This window comes from Herpailurus yagouaroundi, unplaced genomic scaffold (assembly GCF_014898765.1).
Source record: "Herpailurus yagouaroundi ecotype Mexico unplaced genomic scaffold, PumYag 250, whole genome shotgun sequence".
Taxonomy (NCBI): domain Eukaryota; kingdom Metazoa; phylum Chordata; class Mammalia; order Carnivora; family Felidae; genus Herpailurus; species Herpailurus yagouaroundi.
In genome coordinates this window covers 23,229,862-23,255,449 of record NW_024412467.1, presented here as the reverse complement: position 1 = coordinate 23,255,449, position 25,588 = coordinate 23,229,862, and the positions used below count along the sequence as shown (strand labels likewise).

Below are 25,588 nucleotides of genomic sequence, written 5' to 3'. Positions count from 1 at the left end.
AAAAAAAAAATAAAAAAAAATAAAAGGAAAAAGTAAAACTGTCTCTATTTGCAGGCATGATTCTACATATAGAAAATGTTACAGACTCAACCAAAAACTGTTACATCTAATCAATGAATTCTATAAAGTTGCAGAACACAAAACTGACATGCACAAATCAATAGCATTTCTATACACTAACAACAAAATTGTTGGAAAAAAACAAATAGGTATAATTTATAATAGCATTAGAATTAATAAAATACTTAGGAATAAATTTAACTAGGAGATGAAAGATATCTGGGCTGAAAATCATTAAGATGTTGATGAAAAAAATTGACAAAGACACAAATTAATGGAAAGCTATCCCATAATCACGGATTGGAAGAATTAATATTGTTAAAATGTCAATGCTACCAAATGCCATCTGTAGATTCAAGGCAATCCCTATCAAGATCCTGAGAGTATTTTTTATAGAGGTAGAAAAAGCACTCCTAAATTTATACGGAACCACAGAAGATCCTGAATAGACAAAGAGATCCTTAGGAAGAACAAAGCAGGAGGTATCACACTTCCTGCTTTCAAGCTATACTATAAAGCTATAGTCAGCAAAATAGTACGGTACTGGCATAAAAACTGGCAATAGACCAATGGAACAGAATCAAGAGCCCAGAAATAAACCCAAGCATATACAGTCACCTAAGAGTTGACAAGGGAGCCAAGAATACTCAGTGGAAAAAAGACAGTCTTTTCAATAAATAGTGCTGGGATAAGTGGATATTCACATATTAAAAAAAAGGAAATTGGACCCATATCTTATACCACTCACAAAAATTAATGCAAAATGTTTAAAAAAACTTAAATGTAGGACCAGAAACCATGAAACTCATAGAAGAAAACATAGAAACAAAGCTCCTTGACATGAGTCTTGGTAATGAGTTTTTGGATGTAACACCTAAAACACAGGCAACATAATCAAAAATAAACAAGTGGGAATACATCAAACTAAAAGCTTCTGCACAGCAGAAGAAACCATCAACAATGTGAAAAGACAACCTAGGAAGTGGGAAAAAATATTTGCAAATTGTATTATCTGATAAGGGGTTAATAGCCAAACATATAAAGAACTTATTCAACTCAACAGCAAAAAAAAAAAGCAATTAAAAAATGGCCAACAGACCTGAAAATAGACATTTCCCCAAAGAAGATATAGGAAGGATTAACAAGTACATGAAAAGATGCTCAACATCACTAATCATCAGGGAAATACAATTTAAAATCACAATAAGATATCACCGCATGCCTGTTAGAATGGCCATCATCAAAAAAGACAAAAGATGACAAATTCTAGTATGCATGTGGAGAAAAACGGGACTCTTGTGCACTGCTATTGACATTGGTATAGCCACTATGGAAAACAGTATGGAGGACCCTCAGAAAATTAAAAATAGGTCTACCATATGATCCAACAAATCCACTTCTGGGACTACATTCAAAGGAAACAAAAATACTAACTGGAAAAGATAATCTGAACTCCCATGCTCACTGCAGCATTATTTGAAATAACCAAGACATGGAAACAACCTAAGTGTCCATCTGTGGATCAGTAGATAAAGAAGTTGTGATATATATCTATATATATATCTATATATAGATATCTATATCTATCTATATATATATATATATACACAGTACAGTTATGCAATGGAATAATATTCAGCCATTAAAAAAAACAAGGAAATCCTACCATTTGCAACAACATGGATGGACCTTGAAGGCATTATGCTATGTGAAATAACTCAGACAGAGGAAAAACAAATACTGTATGATGTCACTGATATGTGGAATAACACAAAACAAACTCATAAGAAAGAGTTTAGACTTGTTACCAGAGGTGGGAGTTGAAGGGAGAGGAAACTGGAGGAAGGTGGTCAAAAGGTAGAAACTTCCAAATACAGGATACGTAAGTATCACGGATGTAATGTACAACATGATGCTTGTAAACTAATATTGCCATTAGCTATGTCAGAAGGTAGTTAAAAGATAGTTAAAGGGGTAAGTCTTAAGAGTTACCACCACAAGGAGAATTTTTTTCCCTTTACTCTTTTTTTCTTATCACATCTGTATGAGAAGATGAGTGTTAGCTGAACCCCCCCCCCATTGTGGTAATAATTCCACAAAATATGTATATCAAACCATCATGCTGTATACCTTAAACTTACACAGTGATATATGTCAATGATTTCTCAATAAAACCGTAAAAAATATTATGGACATTGGATGGAACTGGAGAGTATTATGCTAAGTGAAATAAGGCAGAGAAAGACAGATACCATATGTTTTCACTCATATGTGGATCCTGAGAAACTTAACAGAAGACCATGGGGGAGGGGAAGAGAGGAATAAAAACAGTTACAGAGAGGGAGGGAGGCAAACCATAAGAGACTCTTAAATACTGAGAACAAACTGAGGGTTGATGGGGGGTGGGGAAGAGGGGAAAGTGGGTGATGGGCATTGAGGAGGGCACTTGTTGGAATGAGCACTGGGTGTTGTATGGAAACCAATTTGACAATAAATTTAATATAAAAAAATATTACGGACAAAAGCAACTACTAACTACTTCATATGCTATAGAAAAGTTTTAAATGCCCAACAACAGAGAACCACAAATTCTGTCACATTCATGATGGATAGTAAAGGAGGTATTCATTTTTTAAAAATCATACTAATGTTCCAGGCTATACAAAATTAAGCTGAAAAAGAGGATATAACACTATAAATACAACTTTTAAATGTTCTCCATGTTAACTAGGAAGAAAAGTACATGTAGGCATACTTTAAAGACAGAATGGAAGGAAATGTGTACCCAATGTTTCTCAGCTACAGGTCATTTTATGTTTTTTATATTTTTCTGCATTTTCACATTTTCTACAACATGCCTCTTATTTTTAGGGGCCAGGATTTGGTTCATTTTTATTTTTCTGAAATTAATATTCACACACTTAGTTTAAATGTCAGACAGTGCTCAAAGAGATATCACAAATAACTACAGGTTCTCTTACACTGCTGCCCTTGTCCTTCCCCACCCATGGCTTGCTTTATTAGAGTTAGTAGTGATCAGTGCTAAACCAAGTAGTATCCTAGGGGCACAATTCCTATCACTTAACACTGCTTTTCCTTAGGTTAATATTGACTTTCCCCCCACATTTCTTTAGTTTTCTATGTAGCTATGGCAACTTCCCCCAAATGTTCTACATGTCACTAGACCTTTCCACTAACTGTTTCATATGCTCAGATACACAGAGTCATCTACTGGTCCCCTTCTCCTCTCCCAGTCTATCGCCCTGCTGGTGAGCACAGGGGCCTTCCTGCCCAAAAGGAATTTTCATAGACAGGGAACAACATTCCCTACTAAAATACTTTCATTAATTGTCAATTGTTTGGCAGTATACGGCTTACACTGCAAAGAAATTATTGTGCTTAAATATTTAAGCATCGGTTATTTATTTTAATATATCAGATTTTTTAATGCTTTTGACATCTTTCAAAGCAAACTTAATGGTCCCTGGGTGGGGTTAAGCATCTAACTTCTGCTAAGGTCATGATCTCATGGCTCATGAGTTCCAGCCCCCTGTCAGACTAACTCTCTCTCCCTCTCTCTCTCTCACAAGAATAAACATTAAAAAAATGAAAAAAATAAATATTTAAAGCAAACTTAAAAATGTTTAAACCTTAGTAAACATTTAGACTTCTATAAACCTTATAAATCAAGACTTACATATCCAATAAGCTAGGATAATCTAAGACTTTCAAACACGTTTAAAAATATACAAAACATGGGAATGCAAGCTGGTACAGTCACTCTGGAAAACAGTATGGAGGTTCCTCAAAAAACTAAAAACAGAACTACCCTACCACCCAGCAATTGCACTACTAGGCATTTATCCACAGGATATAGGTGTGCTGTTTCTAAGGGACATGTGCACCCCCATGTTTATAGCAGCACTATAAACAATAGCCAAAGTATGGAAAGAGCCCAAATGTCCCTCGATGGATGAATGGATAAAGAAGATGTGGTATATATATATACAATGGAGTATTACTCGGCAATCAAAAAGAATGAAGTCTTGCCATTTGCAACTATGGGGATGGAACTGGAGGATATTATGCTAAGTGAAATTAGTCAGAGAAAAGACAAAAATCATATTACTTCGCTCATATGAGGACTTTAAGAGACAAAACAGATGAACATAAGGGAAGGGAAACAAAAATAATACAAAAACAGGGAGGGGGACAAAACAGAAGAGACTCATAAATATGGAGAACAAACTGAGGGTTGCTGGAGGGGTTGTGGGAGGAGGGATGGGCTAAATGGGTAAGGGGCACTAAGGAATCTACTCCTGAAATCATTGTTGCACCATATGCTAACTAATTTGGATGTAAATTTTAAAAAATAAAAAATAAAATTAAAAAAATAAATAAAAATAAAAATACACAAAATGGGCACCTGGGTGGCTCAGTTGGTTAAGCATCAGACTTCTGCTCAGGTCATGATCTCGCAGCTCGTGAGTTCGAGCCCGGCATCCAGCTCTGTGCTAACAGCTCAGAGCCTGGAGCCTGCTTCAGATTCTATGCCTCCCTGCTCTCTGCCCCTCCCCAGCTCATGCTCTGTCTCTCTCTCAAAAATAAACGAAAAAAAAAATTTTTTTTAAGACACAAAACATTAGTTACAAACTCATTTCTACCCCTGTGCTCAAGTATTAACACCACGGGTTTAGCATATTTTAACTTTGTTATATCTTCTTATATATTTCCTAAGGTGATATTAATGCTTCGGGACCATCTCCCCCACACACACAAACACAGGGAGCCTGATTCTTGGTCACCATGCCATCCCAGCTGCTCCTTGGAACCCAGCACTCACTCTAGTGAGTAACCAGCACATTCCAGTAAGTGGGGGAGTTTTGAGCTTCACTTCTCCCTTTGCTGGGATTTTACAAGGCCTCATCCAAACACCAAATTTCAGTTCCTGGTAACCCAATGTCTTTCTTTAAAATGAAGTGCTATGCGTTTTCCTCTACCTGCATTGTAGACTCTGTCTATAAGTACTTTAGTTGAATTTTTAGGCCTTTATGGTTGTAGAACTACTGTGCTAATGTTAGCCTAGGAACCTGGAATAACAGAACTTTTTACATAACAATCACATATGGATCATCACACAGCATTTCCTGAAAAACATTATTCAAATTCTTCTGTGCCTTTTTAAAACTCATTTTGTCTGCCTCATCTGAACTTATTAATGGACTCAGGTATTTTGACAATGCATTTAAATTTTTTTTTTCAACGTTTTTTGTTTATTTTTGGGACAGAGAGAGACAGAGCATGAACGGGGGAGGGGCAGAGAGAGAGGGAGACACAGAATCGGAAACAGGCTCCAGGCTCCGAGCCATCAGCCCAGAGCCTGACGCGGGGCTCGAACTCACGGACCGCGAAATCGTGACCTGAGCCGAAGTCGGCCGCTTAACCGACTGCGCCACCCAGGCGCCCCTTGACAATGCATTTAAATTAGCTGATCTTGGTTTTCTTGTTGGCGTTCAAACTGTCATTAACTGTGCTAGTGGGGGGTCTCTTGAAATTGATTATTTTATCTTGACATGTTGATCTCAAACATCCCTGCTCTAGGGCAACAACCCTGGTTCTTATCTATCTATCTATCTATCTATCTATCTATCTATCTACTTACCTATCTATTTTATTTCCAGTCCAAAGACATGAGGTATCAGCCCTTCTCCTGGTTTCTTTTAATGGAGAATTGTAAATACAAAATCTGAATCTTCAAGAAGTGTGAGTTTTGGTGTTATTGTTTGGGCCACACCCATGGACAAAGCTGGATAGAGGTTTCCTTGCAAGTCCTTAAGATGCTATGCTGTAAATGAGACTGCCACATAAAGTTTTTATACACCTAATTTTTCTAAAACATAATTGCACTTAGGGGCACCTGGGTGGCTCAGTCAGTTAAGCATCTGACTTTGGCTCAGGTCATGATCTCACAGCTTGTGGGTTCGAGCCCCACATCAGGTTCTGTGCTGACAGCTCAGAGCCTGGAGCCTGCTTCAGATTCTGTGTCTCCCTCTGGCTCTCTGCCCCTCCCCCGCTCACACTCTGTCTCTCTCTCTCTCTCTCAAAACATTAAAAAAATTTTTTTAAATACAAAAAATTAAAAATAAAATAAAAATAAAATAAAATAAAACATAATTGCACTTAGAGGTGTTCATCTGGGCTGCAAGTGCATCACTTTTCTCTTTCACTATACCTACGTGTTGATTCAACTGTTTATCAGCCACATTTTGGACTGCTCTTCAGCCTGCCACACTGCTATCTTCTCTGAGGTATCTCTTTGCTAAAAATACCCTTTGTGTCAGACCCCAATGTCTTCCTGCTTCATTGTTTACCTCATTTTGATGAAGGAAATCGTCCAATAGTTTTCTAAAACAGAATGCATACATTTTGGGATCTTGCATGCCCAGAAGTCTTTACCATTCCACATGACTGACAGTTTCTCAGGGTCTGGAATGCACTACACATTATTTTACATCCAAATTTCTGACACATTGCTTTATTGCTTTCCAGCCTTCAGCTCTGCTGTTGGGAAGTCTGATGACATTCTGACCCCAGCTCCATTCCCCCTTCCCCACATCCTCATTCTCAAAAAGCTCACAAATTCTTATCCTTATCCCTGATGTTCTGAGATGTCACAGTGTGTCCTTAAGAGGGGCCCCATTTACTTATTTTGCTGTGCACTTGGGGGACCCTTCCAATCTAGCAATTCAAATTTTCCTTCCTCTCTGGGAAAAAAATTAAGTCAGGAGTTAGTTCCCTCAGACTGACTCTGTTCTCTTTTTCTGTATCCTCTATTAGTCAGACACTAGAACTCGTGGACTGATCTACCAGATACTAAGCGCCTTCATCACGGCACACACTGAAAACAGTATTTGTAGGGTGCTGTGAGATGGGCAAGGCTGCTTGCTACAGAGGTGGAAAGCTCTGCTCTTTCTTCTCTTCTTCTCTTGCATTTTCCATCACAGTGCCATTTTTGTTCCATTTCCGGAAGGATGTCCATGACTTTATCTTCCAAGTTTTCTACTGATTTTTTTCTAATTTGAGCCATTATATTTTTAACTTCCAAGGATTTCTTCTTATTCTCTGCTGTTCCTTCTTTACAGCCCTCCATTCCAATTCCTTGGAGAACAACATTACAGTTTTATTGAGATGTCTTCTGCTCCCTACACTCACCATCTCTCTCTGAGGCTTTTGTTGTTGCTGTTATTGTGGTTGGTGTTTGCTTTATCTAAGTCTATTTCATACACAGGCTTCCCACAAATGGGGGACAATCCTTGGGGAGCAGTCACATTTAAGAGGAAAACACAAAACAATGTTGCAAATTCTGTTTACATGGAGAGGAAGTCAGCTGGAGGCTTTCATGCAGTGTGATCACCTGATCGCTGCATTTTTTTGTTGCTGTACAGCAAATGGGAGAAACCTTCTGATCTGGCTGCTGGTGGTGTTCTGGAAGCAAGCAGGGTAGGGCTGGGGAATTTCTATCAGATCAGTAATCTCCTCAATTCAACCCAGTGCTTGGGGTCCCTGAGTTTGAGCATCAGATCCCAAATGGCTGAAACCCGATCTTCTGGCAGGTGGCTGCCTAGTTGCCAGGTTCAGGGATACCAGGGGGTCTAATGGATCTGGCAACACGCTTTCTAACAGGGCCCCATTTTGCAGCCCTGCACTTCATTCCTGCCTTTGCAGGTACTGGAGCCTCCAACCTTGACCACTGTCATGGAACTCCTCCTCCATCACTTTCCTCCCAAATTCTGACATCACTTGGCCACTGTTTGTCCCCTCTCCTTTTCTTTGTCCTTTGTTTTTAATGCTTTCAAGGGCTCCTTGATGTCATTTTTAGTAGAGTTTTATGAGAGAAAGGAACTGAACACATATGATCACAAATTTACCAACTACTTTTGTGAGCACAGTTAAACAATAATGTTTAAAAGCCATTTCTTTGGCTATTACCCAATTCCTCTTTTACTTGTGAAATAAATGCCCAAGCATTGAATGCTATTTATTAAAATCCATCTTGCCCTAAAATGTGAATTTTTTTTAATTTTTTTTAACATTTTATTTATTTTTGAGACAGAGAGAGACAGAGCATGAACAAGGGAGGGTCAGAGAGAGGGAGACACAGAATCTGAAACAGGCTCCAGGCTCTGAGCTGTCAGCACAGAGCCCGACGCGGGGCTCGAACTCACAGACTGTGAGATCATGACCTGACCTGAGCTGAAGTCGGCCGCTTAACCGACTGAGCCACCCAGGCGACCCATAAAACGTGAATTTGAAAATAGCCCACTAATTATAGGCCACTAGTACATAATCATAGAACTTTCATTATCACTTTGTAATAACATACAAATTCTTAATAATCATAAAAGATCAAAGTGATCTTAGTTCTAGAAGAGAAACAAAAATAAACTCAAATTTAAATAGTTTACCACTCACTACAATATTTCAAATATCAAAGAAAATTATAAACAATCTAGTGAGATTTTTATAGTGTGGGATTTCTTTTTTTTTTTTTTTTAAGGAAGTGCAAAATTTCTCTTATCCATTCAATGAACACGCCAGTAATAAGGATGCATATCTCACAGATCACATTGGAAACTCAACACCTATCACTGGCTTTCCAAGTCCCTACTATTTTGGTTTCAGTAAGACAGCCAAAAGTGTCCTTCATATACAACACACAGATGTACACATACACGTGCAAAATGCATTATATATTCCAAAGTTATTTATGGTTTTAATAACAGTATACCTTTTAAAAATAAAAACAATACTTAATCACAAACATAAAAATTGGGTAGTAAGGTTTTCTATTTCACATGAGTGTGTGTATAAAACAAGACTAACAAATCAAATCTATCCTAGCACTATTATTTTCCCCCTAGCACTAATTTTCCCCATATTAGTATCTTTGAGCAATTATTGTTCACAATTGATTTGATTCAACTGATTGTTAACTTTTTAAGGTGTCACTATTTGTGCTTCTTGGATTAAAGATGCCTTAATTTCCTACAAAATCCAACCATTTAAAGATTGGCTTAATGGAGACGTGGGCTTCCGCTTCATCCCTACCTTTGTTTTCTGGTGTACTTGTGTGTATACTGTGTGTAAGCATATGTGTATTTTACTTCTCTGAACAACAGTTCTCTAGTATGTAAACAGGGGATGGTTCTTTCTATTTTTTTAGTTTTTTTTCATGTTTATTTATTTTTGAGAGAGACAGAGCACAAGTGGGGGGGGCGGCCCCCCCCAGAGAGAGACAGACACAATCCAAAGCAGGCTCCAGGCTCTGAGCTGTCAGCACAGATTCCCATTCAGAGCTCAAACTCACCAACCATGAGATGGTGACCTGAGCCGAAGTCAGAAGCTTAACCACCTGAGCCACCCAGGTGTCCCTGGATGATTCCTTCTATTTGCAGGTTTACTGTGAGGATTAAATAAAGTAATGTCTGGCACACAGTGGGTATTCAACAAATGGGTAGGATTATACACTATTTCCTTTCTTCTGTCTAGGCCTGATCTCAGGTCAGCAAGCTTGGAAACATAAGGTGTGTGGTTCCTCCCCCACCCCCTCCCCAGGTCTTACAACACACACTTGGTGTGATAGAGGGTGCTCTTAGTATGAACAGAAAATAATGATGACTCCATTCATTCTAATTTCACTCTACTCTTACAGGTGGAGCTAACTATAAGATGCTAAAATGTAATAAAATGCCTTGAATTGGAATTGGCCTTGTATAATTTTAAATATTTAGTTTATGTGGCCAAGTATGACTAAAATTGCACCCTTTCTCTGTGATGGTATAAACCGAAGGATACAATCACTCAAAAGTAATCATGCAATACTGGAACACACCCTGTAATACTGATAACAGTTTCATTCATGTCAACCAGAGTGCACATTTCTTAGCCCCAGAAATACAATGCAGCAATACAATGCTGAATCCAAGGTTATTTTTCTCATTTCTTCCCATCTCACCACACCAGTCCTAAACCACACCCAGGAGGAAGCAGGTAGCCTCGGGTCATATTCCTGTCCCCAGGTACAGTTGTACAGGCCCAGGCAGCAAAAGTACCAACACTGACCCAGTTCCACCCTGGCATCTAGGTATTCCTGGCAGCATATGAATATTAATTTTCCATACTTCTCTTTTCTAAACTTGAGCTTTATGTGGGGAAGAGGGGGAAGAAAGTAATTCATGTGCCAATTTCATCTAGCACACAAACCCCAAGTATGATTAAAAATTTCCCCATTGTCCTCTTAGCCCTGAAGACACCACATCTTGTAATATTTTGTCTGCAGTAAGTTTAATAAAAAACAAAACAAAACAAAACAGAGGTAACAATATCTGGCTTAACTGACTGAGCCACCCAGGCGCCCCAGAGGTAACAATATCTGGAATGATGCTCACGATTATGTTCGCAGGCCTAAGTAACCTGGAAGGTGCTGCGGAATTTGCGAAGCACCTGACCACAGGCCAGCAGGCCACACCGGGTGGGCAGGAAGATCACCAAGGAGCAGTTTCAGTGAATAGGCGCTGGGGAGCCCAAATTCGGCCGCCTTTGGCACCGACCCCTGGCCTTCTCTCAGGCCTCCAAGCCCCCCACCCTGGGTTCCCAACGCCCGGCGCCTCGCGGACAGAACAGGCGAGGTCACCTGTGGCCGGAGGCCTCGCGGGGTCACCTGTGGCTGCGGGGCCCCGCGCAGCAGCTCTGGACGCTCAGCGCAGCCCCCATGCCGGCTCCCGCTGCCTCCACTGCGGACCCGGGGCTGCGCGTCCGGGTCTGGGCGGCCAGACACTACTCACCAGATGGTGTCACTGTCCGCCAGACCACTGGACTTTTCAAGGGAACCCGAGCCCAAACGCTCATACCCCACCCCCTCCCCGTCAAGATTTCGAGGGTCACGGCCCCGCGTGACCACGCCCCTACCCACGCGCGCCCCGACCCCGGGAGGCCACGCCCTACCCACGCGCGTCCCCGACCCCCGCGAGGCCACGCCCTCCCTACGTGCCCCCGGGCCCTGCATGGCCACGCCCCCGTCCCCCGCAAACCCCGATCCCTGAGCTACCAAGCTCAGCCCCTCCACGCGCTCCTCGCGGCCCCACCCTGCCTCCGGCGCTTTCCTGGCCTTGGAGTGGAGGACTCGTCCCCGCGGGCCGGGGCAGGTCCCACACCACACGATACCTCGGAGGGTTGGCGCGGCGGTCTGGAGAGAAGGGAGAAGCTCCGGGCCTCAAATACCAGCGGAGCCGGAGGGCGGGCGGAGTCAGGGGAAGCGAGCCAGCGCACCGCCCATCTCCAGATCCCGGGGCGGCTGTCCGTCAGCAGCCTGGGGCTCCCAGGAGGGCGGTGAAGGGAGGTGACCAGGTGTGCGCCAAGTACTCCACTGCACTTTGACCGTCACCCTGGGGCCGGCCTATGGGCCGCGCGTACTTTTCTAGTCTAGTTGCGTTGACCTCGCCCACTGGGCCACCAGGTAGATGAATCAAACGAAAACCTCTGGAGTTTTCAGTCAGAGAGCGACAGTACGCGGACACACCAGCGCTTTACTGTGACTTGGTAAAGAGACTGTGACTTAATGTTGTCAGTGACCAGAAAAGTGCCAGTTCTTGGTACGTAGGCATAAGTTGCACAGTGCGGGACAGAAATTTTAAATAAAGCCTACACGATCATCTTGTGTGTTCATAATGCAGTAGTCTTCTGGCCCATGTGAATTAAACTCCAGGGTACTAACAAATTATACAAATGTGTACAAAGTCCATGTTTGCCACCTTGGAGCAGTCATGGAGAACGGAAAGGTGAGAGGAGAAGGGGAAAACGCTAGCCACGTTTTAACAATGAGTTTAATTTTGGAAACCTCAAATTGTTTTTGCGTTTCCTCCATCCTTACCCTAGGCCAGGGTTTCTCAACATGGACACTGTTAACACCTGAGCTGGATAATTCTTTGTTGTGCTGTGGCACTACAGAATGTTTAACAGCATCCCTGGCCCCTCTACCCACTGCATGCCTGTAGCATCCCTCTCCCAGTTGTGACGGTTTAAATTTTATTTTTGGAGTAGTGAAACATAAAGTAATGCCCAGAGATATCAACCCAGTTTTGTTTAGCTTCAGGCTTGTCTTTCCAGCTGACCTTTTTGCAAACATGTATGTGTGTATGCGTGTGCACACTTATCAAAAGAGTGTCATTCTATTACCTATCCCTTTGTTATCTGTCGATAGTTCTGCAACTTGCTTTTTTCACTTGACAATAAATTTTGGAAATCTCTGTATTTGCTACACAGCATCCTTATTCCTTTTCATGGCTGATTGTATTTCATGTGTCACTGGTGGCCATTTGGGTTGTTTCCATTTGGGTCATTACCAATAATGCCACGAATAACCTAGTGCAGTGCTTCTCAAGCTTGAATGCACATGTAAATGATCTGGGGTATTGTTAAAATGCAGATTCTGATTCAGTAGGTCCTGAGACTCAGCATTTCTAACAAGCACCCAGGTAGCTGAGGCTGCTGTTCCGTAGACCATGCTTTCACTAGAAATATATTAGTGTAAATACTCTTTTGTATTGATGGATAAATATCCACCAATCCAGATTCCTAGATTCCTAGAAATGGGATTGTTAGGTCAAAGGACAAATACACATATATTTTTGTTAGCTATTGTCAAATTTCTCCCTATAGGGCTTGTATCATTTTGTCCTCTCCCCAGCTATATCTGAGTGCTTCTTCACAGCCTTACTAACAGTAATACATGGACATCTTTGGATTTTTACCAATCTGATAGGGGAGAGATGTTTTATCTCCTATAGTTTTAATTACCATATCCTGTATTATGAGTGAGGTTGAACATCTTTTCATATGTTTAAAAGCATTGCCTCTTTGTTGTTTTGTTCCCCCCCCACCCCACCATGAACCGTTCATGACTTTTGTTCATTTTTTAAAATTGTTTGGTCTTTTTCTTCTTAGTTCTTACATGCTCTTTATATAGTAGCATTAGTCCTTTGTAGTATAAGTTGCAAATATTTTCTCCCAGCTTCTCATCTGTTTTCTGACATTGCTTTGGTGATTTTGGCATATTTTTTTTTAATGTAGTCACATTTAATGATTTTTCCTTTATTGCATCTAGATTTTTGACTCATAGTTAGAAACTCGTTCTCCAGATTATACAGTTCACCAATGTTTTCTTCCAGTATTTGTATAGTTTCAATTCAGTCCCAGCTGATGGCTGGAGGAAGAGAGGGCAGTGGAGTGGAAGGCAAGAATATCCCAGACCATTGGCCAAAGGCTAGTTGCTCAGTAGTATTCAGTGATTCATTGGTGTCTAATGTTTAGAAAACTCAGTTCAGATACGGCAATGATGTCAACAAATAGATCTGGCTCCAGAGAATGTCTTTTTCATTCCAATCCCGGTTTAATTGCTCTCTGTTGTTAACCCTGCCTGAAACCATATAGCTCTGACTCTCAGCAACAGCATGGCCTTTCATCTCCCAGGACTTCCCTGGATGGGGGACTGGGACTTTGGTACTCCAGGTAAAATAAAAGTAAACAGAACCTTTTAGGTGTTTATAAAGCAGTCTGAATTTACAATCAGTAAATTGGAAATAAAGATTGACCAAGAATCTTGATTATGATACTAACACAGCTCATTTTACTTAGGAATCTGGGACTGTCACAGGTAAATATTTTGTTTGGTTGTGTTTTATTTTTGAAAATAATTCCCCTTTTAAGTGTTGGAAATAATAGATTGACAAAAACCCATTCAAAAAGCATTCGGCAACCTGTATTCAGCTCACTGAACACAAGTTGGTTTTGACATTAGCGTACAGCACAGTAACTCACCCGTGACCAGAACAGTGACTAAAACATCACCCTGAATAAATTCATTCTATTCTGCTGACGTTTCAACCCTAACACAAAAAGAGAAGAAAGGATGCTCCCCTTTTAACTGGGAACATTTCACCGTGACATTTATGTTATGTAATTCTATTGTTCTTTATGTATATTCTCAGTGTTGTGTAGGCTAACTGGAACTAATTTCCATAAAACTGGAAGAGCATTTCTACCTTGATCTAAGCAGTAGAGATGGATTTGTATTGATTTAACTATACCTTTTAAAAATCAGATCACAGAAAATGAGCCAGATGTCTAAATAGACACCTGAAGCCTTAAGTGATTAAAAGAAAAAAAAAAAAGAAAAAAAAAAAAGAACCCTAATAGATGGAACTATCCCGGATGAGGTCAATTGCTTAGCAAACTCAATTTAATTAAACGGATATTTACCACACATCTGCAATGCAAAATTCTGAGACTAGCCCAGAACTAGAACCTCTGCCCTTCCATTAAAGGCCATAAAATAAGTTCTCAGGCAACTATCTAACATCTATTTGGTTTTCGTTACAGATAGTAAGAATTGCAATGTTTCCTATGAACAACATAAAAGTTATTCAAATGACATGGCAATCCTGTTAGCAATATTACAGTACTTAATGGTTCTTCATATCTGATGTTCTTTCAAAGAAATTGTAGCCACCTCTCCCAGAGATTCACTGGACAAACAGGTTGGGTTCATGAGTCACTTCTGAAAGACAGACCAGGTAGGTAAGACATTGTTGGGGTGCCTGGGTGGCTCTGTCGGTTAATCATCTGACTCTTGATTTCAGCTCAGGTCATGATCTCACGATATATGAGATCGAGCCCTGAGAGTGCAAGCCTGCTTGGGATTCTCTGTCCCTCTCTTTCTGCCCCTCCCCTCCCCAAATAAATAGACTTAAAATAAGACACTGAAATCAAAACTACAACGAGACAACCTCACACCTGTCAAAATGGCTAAAATCAACAACACAAGAAACAACAGGTGTCGGTGAGGATGTGGAGAAAAAGGAACTCTCATACACTGTTGGTGGGTATGAAAACTGGTGCAGCCACACTGGAAAACAGTATGTTTGAGCAGGTTCCTCAAAAAGTTAGGAATAGAACTACCCTATGATCTGGTAATTACACTGCTGGGTACTTTTCCAAAGAATACAAAAACACTAATTCAAAGGGATATATGCACCCCTATGTTTACAGCAGCATTATTTATAATAGCCAAGACATGGAAGCAGCCCAAGTGTCCATTGATTGATGAATGGACGAAGAAGATGTGGTATATATATACAGTGGAATATTATTTGACCATAAAAAAGAATGAAATCTTGCCATTTGCAATGACATGGATGAAGCTACAGTATAATACTAAGCAAAATAAGTCAGAGAAAGACAAATACCATATGATTTCACTCATTTGTGGAATTTAAGAACCAAAACAAAGGAAAAAGAAGAGACAAACCAAGAAACAGACTCTTAACTATAGGGAACAGTCTGATGGTTACGGGGGGGGGGGGGGGAGCGGGGGGGGAAGGGGAGAGGAGGTTGGCTGGGGGATGGGTGAAATAGGTGATAGGAATTAAGGAGTGCACTTGTGATGAGCACTGAATGATGTATACAATTGTTGAATATATTGTACACCTAAAACTAATATAGCACTGTATGTTAATTAACTGGAATCAAAATAAAAACTTAAAAAAGATAAGACCCTGCTCAAAGTGGGCAAAATGTGAGAAGCAGAGATCCAATGAGTCTGCAGGTAGTGGGTGGACAAAGGGTGCATACTCCCTCCCTCTGGGAGGTGGTGACACTCCCAGGAGGAAGCCATTTGGAAAACTGAGGTCTTGATTTTTTTCTACCCCAGAAAATCTGGCACAATATCTAAAAGAAGCTGAAAGGCTTTTCTGGGTTTTCTGTTTAAGGAAAGTTTGGGGAGTATCCAAGACTCTGAACCTTGCACAATCCAGCTTGTGAGGGCTGGCCAGCAGTGCTCCCACCATTCTCCCTGTTCCTGCACTCACTGCAAAGACCTGGGCCTCCTACCAGTGCTTTCCAGGTACCTGGGACTGGGGCAAAGAACCTGTCTTAGAAAGGGGAAGGAAGGAAGGAAGGAAGGAAGGAAGGAAGGAAGGAAGGAAGGAAGGAAGGGAGGGAACGAGAAAGAAAGAGAAAGGAAAGGAAGGAAGGAAAGAAAGAAAAAGAAGAGAAAGAAAGAAAGAAAGAAAGAAAGAAAGAAAGAAAGAAAGAGAAAGAAAGAAAGAAAGAAAGAAAGAAAGAAAGAAAGAAAGAAAGAAAGAAAGAAAGAAAGAAAAAGGGAGGGAGGGAGGGAGGAAGGAAGGACCTACCTGCCTTCTTTTTTCAAATACCTTAGTGGAGGTTTGGGCGCCAACACTGGGACATGTTTCTGGGTGATCACCCCCAGATTTCCTTCCAGACTCATAGGGACCACGTGCTAGAGAAGATTCCTTATCACACTGGCTTTCCTTCCCTAAAATGCGAGGTAAATCCATGGTCATTCAATATAGACCTAACACTGACTTTTCTTTGCCCTTACTGGAATTCTTGGGGAAATCCAGCATGGATTTTCCTCTTTTACTCTCACAATTAAAATAACTCATTTATGAGGGTAAGGCACCGAGAGAATGCAACCTGGCAGGGCTCTCCTACTCTACTTTACACTTTTTATCTTACGATTTTTAAAAATGAGAAAGGTGACTTTTTTTTTTTTAACCACAAACCATTTTCACATTCAGATCCTTGGGTTTTGTAAATCTTCCCCGGCAAATTCACACCCTCAGAGCCACACTAGATAGAAGAGCTGAAAAGCCCCAAACTTCTTTTATTAAGCATTTATTCTACTGAGTGTGGGACTGTGCACTAAAACTGCAATAGGTAACTGGTCACAGGAGGTTACAGCCTCCACTAACTGACCTCAATGAGAAATCAAAACTGGAAAGAACTGGAAAACCAGTCAAGCAGAGGCAGGCAAGCAACATTGTCAAACAATCAGATATAACAGAAATATAATGTATTTAGATGACCTAAGGGTCTTTCTCAGGTCTACATGTAAATCAGTAAACTTTACTTTTTACAACCATAGCAAATTATACCTTGTAATGTGCAAGTATTTGGAGTACTGATTGAAAGCAGGTCCCCCTTTCCTCTTGTAACAAGCTTTGGAGCAACTCTTCAGAGCAATCAGAAAGACCACCTGCCAAACTATAGTCCTCAGGAAGACAATGAATAAAGCATTCACTAACCTACTTTGAGGTTGGTTTTCTTTCAGTGGACAGGATCAGGTCTCAAAGAAATGGAAAAATAAAACTGAATAAAACATGGCCCTTCCCTTTTTTTTTAGCAGTTCAGATGGATGCAAAAGAGATTGTGTTTGCAATATTCAATCGTGGGGAGATCTGTTCCAAGATCCCCAGTGGATGCCTGAATCTGTCTAGTACCAAACCCTATGCATATTATGTTTTTTGCTGTACATACATGCCTATGATAAGGCATAATTTATAAATGAGGCACAGTAAGATATTAACTAATAATAAAATAGAACAATTATGGTAATATATGTAATAAAAGTTATGTGAATGTGATGTCTCTCTAGCAGAATAAGTAGAGTTAAATGGGCAAGTTAGGGCTGGCCTGGAAAGAGTTCTTACGCCAATCTAAGGAGTTTGGGATTTATTGGTCAGGCAATGGGGAGGCATTGTAAGATTTTAACTAGAGGATTAACCGGATTCATTCATTCGCTCCTTTCCCTACTTTCCCTTCCTCTCTCTTCCTCCCTCCCTTCCTCCTTCCCTTTTTTTCTGACTTTAGCATCAGCCTTTAGGATGGTTTGGATGCAGAAGAAAGTGCCCAGGGGTTGGTTAGTTAGGAGTTGGCTTTAGGCCATTTGGGCCTAAGCCTAAGTAGTGGCAACAGTGAAGCAGGGAGCTAAGCAGGAAGCAGAAACCATAGGATCTAATGTGCAAGTGGATTTAGGGGGAAGGGACAAGGAAAAGAATGGAGTTCCAGCAATGTTTCAGTATTCTAACTCAAATAATTAGACACAAGATGATATAATTAACTCAGAGAATATGAGAAGAGGATAGGTTCGGGGTCAAATAAAGAATTAGTTTGAGTCAAAAGCGCTTTATAGTGCTTGTAACACATTTAGGTGAAGATGTCCAGGACACAAGTAGAAACAAAGACAAAGCTATGGGATACAGGAGCTAGAAGCCAGAAGAGGGATGCACTCAGCCCAGTGGAGCTTCCTGATCAGGAAGGCATCCGTCTGATGACAGAAGCCCAGGCAATAGCAACCAACATTCTAAAAGGTTGCTAGGGAAAAAAGCACAAAAGCAGATGGAGAAGAGCAGAAGCTGGACAATGGAGAGCAGCTCGCGTTAGAGGAATGGAGAGTTAAAGCAGGGAGAGTCCATTTGACATTCCCACGTCAACACTTACCTTGGTGACAGTTAAGACAACCATCAAAGTGAGTGGGATTTAGGATGAAAAGAGACATGTGGAGATGTCTTTCTTCTAAGAAACTCTTTGAAGAATCTTCACTGTGATGAATAAGAAGGCTAGGTAGAACTGGAGGTCAGCTAGAAGGACTGTGTTTTAAGGCCTGAACAGAGTTGAGCATGCCATTTGCTTTCTGCATAGTCACAGTCAGAAGCAGCCAGGAAAATACTAGGAAATTGTCTGATTTAAAGGAAAATCTAATCTTTGTCAAGAATATGATGGTGAAGCAAAGCAATGCTGCTTCTGTCTATGTTAATGGTTATTCTTTGTTACTTTAGGCCATCTGTAATCCAGGGGCTCAGGTGAAATTTGCACTTTCTGGCCCAGCAGGTTAACCTAGTACCTGAAAGCCAGGTGTCCATAGGAAGAGGCTTAGAGCTGGTTCTGTGTGAACACAGAAGGTGTTTTCCAGAATCTATGTTTGTTATTTTACTTCATGCATTTTTTTATTCACTTATTTCTTTTGAAACCATGCTCTCTTATTTAAAATCTGAGTTCAATTAAGAGAATCTTATTACTCTGGAGATTTTTTTCATATTCATGATCATACGATTTTAAGAAATAGCTAAATCACTAAAGGTTCCTCACTCGCTTTTTTTCTCTTTCTTTTCCCTCATCAAGAGAAGCTTGTCTTATTTGATCTGGAATCACGTGGGTGGTCCATTTCAGAATGCAAATAAAAAGAAACGTGAATGGAAACCCATCTTCCTGGGATAGGGTGCCGCCAACTCTGGGCCGTGTCACCCTGAGGTCCAGGGCACTGCTGAAGCGAGCTGGATGAATTTACATGAGAAGCCCAAGGAAACTGTTTCCCCAAATGCAAAGTTAGAGAGACTTAGTGTGCTTGACCAGATCAGCCCTGACCAGGGCCCTGTGGTAAAGAAACTCCTAAAACTTAAAAAAGCAAGCAAACGAACAAAAACTGTTGAGAGAAGGGCTCAGCCATCAGGAGGCTAATTTCAGTCCATTCATGGCTTGTGCTGAGATGTAAAAAGTCCCTCCAGACCCTACCTTTCTGTCTCTCAGAAGGTGCTAAGGGAGGCAAGGGGCTGAAGCTAGGACTCACAACACTGAGTGGTGACCTTGGAAACCCAGAAGGGTGCCTTCTTGGCCAAGCTTAGTGCTCAAGGAGTGCAAAACCCTTGATGATGCACTAGATTTTGCACAAAGGGCATGAGGTTTAATTTCAAAATGCAGGCTTGGGTATCGTAGAGTGAAAGCAAACAGGGACACACGACGTGCATTTTCAATACTCCTACTTAGTGAAAGCTGGTGAGAACATTTTCATTCTTTTTAAACAAAGGCAAGCAGTTCAACTACTTTCTGGGTGTCCATCCACCTCAAGGTAGAGAACCTCAGTCCCTCATGAGGGAGGGAACTATTCATTAAGCCCCTAAAACAGCAAGGGCTGAGGGCGGGGCTCTATCACCTGGCCACTACTATGCAACATATACACTTTCTCCCCGGGCCATCATGGATTCCAAAGGCAATATAAGATCCTCACAAAGACAGGGAGTTCTTATCTTGTGAGTTATTTAAGCAATATGATGAGCAAAGTCTTTCAGATCATTTGCAGTGTTATTCTTGGATAACTTGATGTTTGTTCATCAGCCTTAATAACTTTATTATATGAACTCCTGGCATTCATGAAATGGTACGTGACCTCCTAACTGGTGGTATGACCAATGATTTCATTCACGCCAAGAACTTTTATTGAGCACCTACTACAGGCCAGGAGCTACACTAGGGTCTGGCAATATAATGATAGAAGACAGGTCCCTGACCTCAAGATACCAAATAGATATTAAGAGATAATAGAAAAAATATATATTGGTCTCTGCCCCGGCTCCTGACGCAAGGCTCCTGAAACCTTTGTAATTTCCTAAGTGATAAGAACACTAGGAACTTCCTTTGTTGTAATATTTGGTCGTTGACTTGAGCTACTGACATAGGACTTCCGAAACCCTTGTATTTCCTCGGTTAATAATAGTGTCTTTTTTCTCCGTGGGGTCCTGGATGGCTCCTGGATGAGAGCTGGTATTGGAAAGACCAAGCTGTGATTAGAAACTTGGAATTTTCAGCCCTTCCCCTCCCCCATTCTCTTGAGATGGAAGAAGGATGAAAGTAGAATTAATGACTGATTATGCCTATATTATGAAGCCTCCACAAAATCCCAGGAAGATGGGATTCGGGGAGCTACTCCATTGGCGAACACATCCACCCTGGGAGGGTGGTGAACCTCCAACTCCAAAGGACAGAAGCTCCTGCACTCAGGACCCTCCCAGACCTCGCCCTATGTATCTATTCATCTACATCCTTTATTTATATTTTAATAAACTGATAAATGTGTTTCCTTGAGTTCTGTGAGTCACTCTAACAAATTAATCAAACCGGGGTGGGGGGGCATAGGAATCTCCCATTAATAGCCAAATTGGACAGAAATTGTGGGTAACCTGGGAATCCTATTACTTGCAACTGGCATCTGAAGTTGAAGGTGAGTGGGGAGCAGCCTTGTGGGACTGAGCCCATAACCTGTGGGACCTGACATGATCTGTAGGTAGAATGTGCTAGAATTTAGTGGAATTATAGGACTTTAGCTGGTGCTGCGAAGACCTGCTTGATGTGAGAAGTCCCCCACATACATTTGGTGACGAGAAGGGTCAGAAGTAAAGTGTTTTGCATGAGAAGTAAAGGAGACACGTGGGAGAGAAACACAGGAGAAGGAAAGGACTGAGTTTTTCTCTATTCAAGAGAAATACTGAACTGTGGCTTTTCCTTATACAGATATGCAAACAAATGAAATAGTGATATGTGCTCTAATGGCCCTTAGTATAAGGGGTAAGAAAAAGTAGAAGCAGCAACAAGGAGTCTGGCTGGGGAAATCAAGAAAGGCATCACACACCCATAACACTTGAGCAGAGATCTGAAGAATGATGCTGAGCTAATCAGAGGACAGTATTCCAAACCAGGAGTCAGAGAACTTTGCAAAAGTATGCCTGTTGGAGGAAACAACAAATATTGCAATATCATAAAATATGAGGCAGTTTAGACATCTATAAAGGGCTTTATATGTCATACCAGTAAATTTTTATTCTATCTTATAGGCTGCAGAGACTCTCTGAAGAATTCTGGACTGTGGGTCACATAAGCAGTTATGTACTGGGAAGACTGCTCTGCAGGAATGCAGACAAGTGGGATGGGAAAAAACAGAAGTATCAGAGCTGCAATACTTGAAATGAAAGACCCCAATCAGGGCAGTGGCAGGACGGGTAGAGGGGATGGAAGTATTAAAAAACAAAATTCAAGTGAGTAAACCTGAAGATCTAATTGGCTGTGTTAAATGATTCCTGAATCAGGCAGCATCCCATCTAGCAAACAGAGAGGCTCTCTGAGGAATTGTACAAAATGAAAACTCTCAAAAAGGAGTTATTTTTATGGCAAGGAGGGTAGGGCCAGAAGGTTACAAGCAAAAGAAAGGGATCAATCTGGACAAGGTCACTCTCCCTTAGGGGGAAGCACAGGGAGTTTTATCAGATTTACCCAGAAGTGGAGGGGCGGGTCATGGAGAGGGCCATGTGACAGACTCACTGACACCCATCAGAAAATTCCAGATCGACCTGTTAAGACATTTCTGGGGGAGTTTGAAACTGCAACTGTATTAAGCTGTGTTTCGGTAACCTGGTCTGGCCTAAGTAACACCATTTTGGGCCTATGGTTTTCTTTTTAACAGAAAGAAAAGCTGTTCAGGAAGAAGGTAGGACAAGACCTGGAAATTGTTGGATGAGTGGACGAAGGAGGAATCTTCGCCGATTTTCAGATTACACTAGGAAGAGCTAGTGAATGGCAACATCAGTGAACAAGATTGGAAGTTTGGAAACAGGAAGGCAAATGACTTTGGAGAAGGGAATGAATTTTGCTTTGGTTAGGGTAGGTTGAGTTTCCATGGAAGGCTCAGGTGAGGGGTCTAGGCGCCAGAGGTCAATGTAGGGGTCATCAGCAAATGGATGTCAGTGAAGTTACGGGCTGGAGAGGTTTGCCGGGGACAGCATCCAACCCTCAGGAATACCAATACATAAGGATGAACAGAGGAAAAGAAGAGCCAAAAAAAGACAAAGAGAAGCCAGAGGCATGAAATGAATCTGGAAAGAGAATTACTAACAACACACAAAAGAGAAGAGAGTTTTAAAGAAGGAGGCTAACGGTCTGTGGTTGAGTGGCAATGTCGTCGTTAGAACTGAGTAGGTGTACAGATGAACACAAGGGAAGGGAAGCAAAAATAATATAAAAACAGGGAGGGGGACAGAACATAGAGACTCCTAAAGATGGAGAACAAACAGACGGTTACTGGAGGGGTTGTGGGAGGGGGGATGGGCTAAATGGGTAAGGGGCATTAAGGAATCTACCCCTGAAATCATTGTTGCACTATAAGCTAACTAACTTGGATGTAAATTAAAAAAAAAAAAAAAAAAAAAAGAACAGAATAAGTATAGGGTCTGGTGCAGACCCTAAAATCTGCAGAAGTGTGAACTTGTGATGCCAGAGGGATGGGTCGTGAAAAAGGTGAGTCAAATGCTGAAATGCTCAGCCTGTGGGGATGTGGGGGCTGAAAGGAGGGGGTAGGTTGGTAACACTTGGTGGCTTGGGAGGGGCCCCATCCGTTCTTCCCCAGCCTGGGCTGGAGGGATCAGAACCTGCGGTGTCTGCAGGAAAGGCTGCAGGGAAGGCTAGGCGGGAGGGGGTTGGGACGCCTCGGTTATGGGTAACCTAGAAGGCGACAAGGGTGAGTTAGCGGGCGGAACTCGGGGTTGAGTCATCGAGGGCAGATCACGATGCTCCCGGAAAAAGAGGAGAGGCAGGCTGGGAAGGGCTCGAGTCGGCCTGGGAGTTGAGCTGGACTGGGCGATAACGGAGCACGGAGTTCCGAAAGCTGTCAGGCAACCGCCCAGCCCCCTTGGCGACCCCGGCCCGCTTCCTAACCCCCACCCCCACGCCCGCCCCCCGCCTCTCTCGCCCGAGAGCAGAGCGAGCGAGGCTGCGAGGCTGAGACGCCGGGATCACTTGCCTGCCGCCCACTCCCGACGCGCCCCTTCCTCTTCGCCACGCCCCTGGCACCCCCTGCACCGGCCGAGCACTTCCGGCCGGCCCTCCCGGGTTCGCGCCCGGGAGAGCACATCCCGGGGTCTCCGCCGCCCTGCGCCCAGTTGCAAGCCGAGCTCCCGGAGGTCCCGCTCACCGCGCCTTGGAGGGGCCGCGGGATCCCAGGCGGAACCCGGCTAGGGCCGAGGGTTGGAGGGGAGGACCTGGGACCAGGGGGAGGCACTTGGGCGCCGCTGCAGCAGGGCCTGGAAGGAGGATCACATGGGGTGACTCACCTGGGGCCAGGGCCAAGTAGAGGAGGGTCAAGTGACACCTCATACATCCTGAGGAGGCCTGTTAGTTTCTACCACAGCTTCCTGTGTATTTCCTACACGGTACTAGCCACCGTCTGTAATTAGTTGTATTCGCTCGTTCTTGGTTTCTATTAGAAGGTAATTTCCAGGAGAGGCGGCCAGTTCTCCTCGAGTTCTCCGCGGCTGCAACCGCGCCAGAGGTGCCTCGGCCAGGGGGGAGGGGAGTGTGGTCAGGCCGGGGAAGCTGGAGTACCCGGAGAAGAGGAGGAGACTGGCGTTCAGAGTGAGCTGAGCTGGCATCTGCCCTGACCAAGGGCGGCATGGGGTGCTGGCATTGACTGTGTCCGCCGTCCAGCCTAAGGGGAAGACTTCCACACATTACGCCAGAAGACTCGCGGGTCGACCTTGATGCCTTTCAGACCTCTGCCAAGGTCACGTCCTGTGTGATTGCATAAAATTTCGTTCCTGCACAGGAACGACTCCGTTTTGAAGCTCTATTTCCTTTCTAACTAATGAATTCTTGAACTGTACCAGAAGCGGTGATTGTTTTACAAGCAGTTGCTCATAAAATCCAACAGAATAACTGGCATTCGGGCCATAAAACTGTTAATATGAACTTTATGAAGACATAAAAGTTAACTAACGCATACCAGGTATAGTTCTTTTGATAGCGCCAATAAAATAATCGATTAGATGATAATCAAAATTAGCACCGAATTGGGAGGTTGGTCTTCTTTTTCTCTAAATCATAAAATGACCCCTTCTTTCTTTCTCATAAAAACCCCTTGCGGGGCGCCTGGGTGGCGCAGTCGGTTGGGCGTCCGACTTCAGCCAGGTTACGATCTCGCGGTCCGCGAGTTCGAGCCCCGCGTCAGGCTCTGGGCTGATGGCTCAGAGCCTGGAGCCTGTTTCCCATTCTGTGTCTCCCTCTCTCTCTGCCCCTCCCCCGTTTATGCTCTGTCTCTCTCTGTCCCAAGGATAAATAAACGTTGAAAAAAAAAAAAAGAAGAAGAAAAAAAAACAAAAACAAAAAACAAAAAACCCCTTGCTTTCCCATAGGAGCAGGACACTTTTCTGATTACTCCAGAATCGGTTCTCCCCAAACTGCAATTCTGAGACCCTAAATAAAGACCTTGTTTAGTTTGACTCCTTTTGTAAGTTAACAGCCCATAGACCATCAGGTCCTCTCCCAAGTCTCAGGGCGACTGGGACTGAGTGTACAGTCTGTTCATGGAAGTCCTGAGGCCCAGCTTTATGTTGTCCCTCTAATTTCTAATTTGATATTTGAGATCTTAACTATACCTTAGACTGCTTTTATGGCACTTTCCAAAACAAAACAAGGTATAAATAATTTAACTTCAACGCAAAAGTTGAGTTTCCATTATCCTATGCAAATTCTTAAAATACTAGATGAATCTTGCTGGTCACTTACCTTAGTGTACTATGCTCAAAGTAGCCCAAATAAGAATTGTAAAGTTTTGCTATTCACATGGGTGGGCGAACAGCACTGTTGTTCAAGAGCTGATCTTCCTGATTTCTCCTGCTGGGGTCCCTAAATCAGTCACCTGAAGTGAGTTACCTGAGACCCAGGGTACTGTACCTGTATCCCTGTCCCCACCTAGGGTACAGGGCAGGCCTGGGGCTTTCTTGGAGCTGTTCCTACCTTCTATAACCAGATGCTCCTGTGAATGTTTTGATCAGTGGCCTTTGCTAATCCCAGA

General features: G+C 42.4%; 1 protein-coding gene and 2 long non-coding RNA genes across 5 annotated transcripts in view; 1 reads left to right on the top strand and 2 right to left on the bottom strand.

The window, feature by feature from the left end:
* Positions 1 to 11,356, bottom strand: part of SERPINB6 (serpin family B member 6) — a 33,211-nt gene extending 21,855 nt beyond the window's left edge. Inside the window, exon 1 of one of the 3 annotated variants that reach the window (XM_040460471.1) lies at positions 11,228 to 11,356. The gene's annotated coding sequence lies outside the window, so the exon portion shown is untranslated. Of the gene's footprint in view, positions 1 to 10,508; positions 10,641 to 10,904; positions 11,007 to 11,227 lie in introns of those variants that run through there. The other 2 variants (XM_040460472.1, XM_040460473.1) reach the window with 2 other exon arrangements.
* A 4,211-nt stretch (positions 11,357 to 15,567) lies between these two features.
* Positions 15,568 to 22,556, top strand: LOC121020428 (uncharacterized). The gene is made up of 2 exons (XR_005786131.1): positions 15,568 to 16,018; positions 22,208 to 22,556. It is a non-coding gene; the product is annotated as an uncharacterized LOC121020428 (long non-coding RNA).
* Positions 21,205 to 24,638, bottom strand: LOC121020429 (uncharacterized). Its single transcript, XR_005786132.1, has 2 exons — positions 23,850 to 24,638; positions 21,205 to 21,473 (listed from the first exon to the last, which is right to left on the bottom strand). It is a non-coding gene; the product is annotated as an uncharacterized LOC121020429 (long non-coding RNA).
* Positions 24,639 to 25,588: the final 950 nt, after the last annotated feature.